At 42.8% G+C, this 3,926-nt stretch overlaps 1 pseudogene; it reads left to right on the forward strand.

Annotated features, from left to right (window-relative positions):
• Nucleotides 1-213: 213 nt before the first annotated feature.
• Nucleotides 214-983, forward strand: LOC117718060 (small ribosomal subunit protein eS4, X isoform-like; annotated as a pseudogene).
• The last annotated feature ends 2,943 nt before the right edge of the window (nucleotides 984-3,926 follow it).

Consider the following 3,926-nt stretch of genomic DNA (forward strand, 5'->3'; position numbering starts at 1 on the left):
TTCAATTTCCTGCACTGCAGAAATTTTAAAACAACTGCTTTAGAAAATTATTATTCATGAAATTACAAAACTGTTAATAATAAAGGAAATATTTATATGTTACCAGTGAACCAATACTTTATACTATGAAAATTATCAAGAAATACCTAAATGGCACAAACATCAATGCAAAGTAAGAATTGTGGCTGAGTTCTTTCTGTTCCCAGTGCAGCCATGGCTTGTGGTTTCAAGAAACACCTGAAGCGCATAGCTGCTCCAAAACACTGGATGCTGAATAAGTTGACTGGTATGTTTGTTCCTTGTCCATTCACTGGTCCTCACAAGATTAGGGAATGCCTGCCTAAGAAACAGACTTAAGTATGCCCAGACTGGAGATGAAGTAAAAAAGATTTGCATGCAGCAATTCATTAAGATTGATGGGAAAGTCAGGACCAATATAACCTACCCTGCAGCATTTATGGATGCCATCAGCATTGACAAGACTGGAGAGAACTTCTGTCTGATCTATGACACCAAGGGTTGTTTTGCTGTTCATTGTATTACACCTGAGGAGGCCAAGTACAAATTGTGCAAAGTGAGAAAGATCTTTGTGGGCACAAAAGGAATCCCACATCTGGTGACCCATGGCGTTTGTACTATTTGATACCCTCATCAAAGTGAATGACACCATTCAGATTGATTTGGAGACAGGCAAAATAACTCACTTCATCAAGTTCGACACTGGAAATCTGTGTATGGTGACTGGAGGTGCTAATTTGGGAAGAATTGGTATAATCACCAACAGAGAAAGACATCCTGCCTCTTTTGATGTGGTTCATGTGAAAGATGCCAATAGCAGCAGCCTTGCCACTCAGCTTTCCAACATTTTTGATATTGGCAAGGGCAACAAACCATGGATCTCTCTTCCCCGAGGAAAAGGAATCTGCCTCACCATTACTGAACAGAGAGACAAGAGGCTAGCGGCCAAACAGAGCAGTGGATGAAAATGGTCTCTAAGAGACACACTGGAGAAGTATTTGTCCTCTTCCTGCTATAAGCCTTTCTAGGCAACATGCTAGATTAAACAGTATGATGAAACAAAAGGGAAAAAGAGAAAAGAAATGTAGCTGAAAACAAAACTGGAATACATTATTATCACTAATAAATGAATAAATGGGAAAAATGAAAATAAGGGTTTTGTATATTTTGCCAAAATTACTCAGAACAGTCAGAACTCTGGGTCTAAGAGTACCTACAAAAAGGATGTAGGTGAGGCCACTGCACTTGAAGCTAAAGAGCTGAAGCTTTATAAACAGCGGAAGCTGCTTCTCTATAAACAAAATATGACCTAAGAGCAAGCAGAAAAGGCAGAAAACTGTATTGTGTCCTTTCTAAAAAATATAATTAGAACTTGGGTAACAAAAATGAACACATGTGACTCCTATTTAATAGCCAACCTAAAATGTAATTCCTACTCAACCAATGAAATGTATTGTCTCCATTTAATGCCTAAAGAAAACATTCCTGAGAGATTTAGTGATTAGTCCAGGGGTGCACGGTATGAGTAGGGTTACAGGATGTGATTAGGGATGCAGGATGTGAGTAGGGATGAAGGATGTGAATAGAGATGCAGGGTGTGAATAGGGATTCAGGATGTGATTAGGGATACAGGGTGTGAATAAGGATTCAGGATGTGAGTAGGGTGCAGGATGTGATTAGGGATGCAGGATGTGAGTATCGATTCAGGAAAGAAAGGACAAAGAAGCAGAACAGTTTGTGCATTCTGAAGAGAAGCAGAGATGGAGACTTGAGGATGGTAAAGAACAGTCTCATATGAGTAGCTTGTGCTCACCATCTGAGGCCATTGTGATGTCCAGGCCTGTGCTGCCTGCCACGGAGGGTCATGTCTGGATCCATGGCTCTACAGTAGCAGGGGTCTTTGTCAATGTCCATAGTCCATGTTACCACCAAGGGCCATGGGAATGTCTGAGCTGCACAGAGTTGGCCCCACCTCTTGACTGGGCACAGTAGGAGAACTGGTCCCTGTGCATATGAACACGGGAGAGCAGAACCCTCCCCTTGCTGGCTGCAGCACTTGGGAGAGCTGGCCCTGGACATTCCTTGAGCAGCACAGTGGACCTGGCTCTGGTTTCACAGACTGAGAAGAGCTGTCCCCAGGGACATGGGCTTGGGAGAGCTGTCCCCACCCCTTGCCAGATGCAGCATTCAGGAGGTAGAGGGCAAACCCCACACCTCACCTGAACAAATCTGGATAGTTGGCCCTGGTAGCATGAGCACAGGAGAGCAGGCAAGCTGAACAACTCAGCTACCACCCAGGCTCAGATCCAGGGCTGAGTTGGCCCACCCCAACACTTAACCCATCTATGGAGAACATGGAGGGACTGGTCCTGCAGAACTAAAGATGCAGGATATTTATGACACAGGGCAACAGGGTATGGGAGCTGAGTCCAAGTGATAATCCAGTATTGATGGTGTAGCAGGAGCCAGAGGCCTTGAACCAGACTAATGACTCACTGCAACAAACATTTGCAAGTAAATCTGTCTGGGCAAGGGGTATACTGTGTGACACACTGTGACACACTACATCCACAGTGAGAGGGTTTTTTTTAATTTTTAATTTTGCTTTGTTTTGAGAGCAAAGTGGCAAGTGTGGAGAGGAGACATACAGGGATCAGTAATAAGTGGGATTGGGGTGGATGATGTGAAAGTCACAAAGAATCAATAAAAAGTTTTTAAAAAAAGAAATGCAATTTATTTCATAAAGTTGTTTCTTGTATAATAAAAACTATTGGTTTTTATGTTGAAAAACAAGTCATCCTTACGGTCTCTGAAAGACCTAGGCACCATCTGCTCTAGGCTGCTTCTTTTGCTATGATAAACACTCTGGTCCAAAGCAACTTATGGGAGGAAAAAGTGTGTGTAACTTAGAGGTTATGGTCCTACATCAAGTGCAGCCCAGATGAAACGTTAAAGCCAGAGTTCGAGGCAAAAAATCATGAAGGGATGCTGCTTACTGGCATGCTTCCTCTAGCTGGCTCTGCTACCTCTTTTCTCTTCATTTTTGCTTCTTCTATTGTTTTTTTGGTGTTATTATGTAATTAGATCATCTTTCCCTTCTGTTTCTTGCCTCTAAAACCTCCCATATACAACTCTAGGCTCTTTTTTAAATGGCCACATTTTATTAATTGTTGTTACATGAGTATGTATGTACATGTTTGTATTATACATATATATTATACATTGTACACATACATCTACGTATTCCTAACTGCATAAATACAATCTACCTTTCTTAACAGTGCAGACCCACCTCCCCAGGACTGTAACTTATCACAATTGGCTGGATAATTCTTCAGTTGAGGCTCCCTCTTTCTGGGTGACTCTAGGTCTATGTCAAGGTGACAACTGAAGATAACTATTTTCCTGTTGTCTTTTTCTTTATACAAGTCAGTGTCATTTTCCTTGCCCGTTGTTGAGGCCCAAGCTCGAGTCCCTGTTCGGGCTCCAAAATAATGTTGGGGTCCACACTAGCCCCATGTTGGGGCGGCCAAAATAAATGTTGCAGCCCAGGCAAAATGTTGAGGCCCGGGCCGACCCACATTTGGGCGGCCACTGTATCCCGGCCCAAGCTGCTGCTCCGGTCTGCGGGTCGGGGTTCAGGAAGAGCGAGGGTGAGGGCAGACTCAAAGAATGGAGACCAGACAGGGTGTGATTCAATCCTGTTTATTCTTCAGTCTCTCTTCCTCTAAATGTCTCCTGTCTGATTCTTCCTCTATAGTCTGATTCTGATCTGTTCTGTCTCTGCCTTTTATATGTCTTACTTCTAAGCCACGCCTCTAAGTTACACCTTTAATCATGCCCTTAGGTCTTGTCTCTAACTCTGATCTCTATACTTCTAAGTCATACTCTTAAGTCACACACCTTTA

The sequence above is a fragment of the Arvicanthis niloticus genome, chromosome 12 (genome assembly GCF_011762505.2).
Source record: "Arvicanthis niloticus isolate mArvNil1 chromosome 12, mArvNil1.pat.X, whole genome shotgun sequence".
Taxonomy (NCBI): domain Eukaryota; kingdom Metazoa; phylum Chordata; class Mammalia; order Rodentia; family Muridae; genus Arvicanthis; species Arvicanthis niloticus.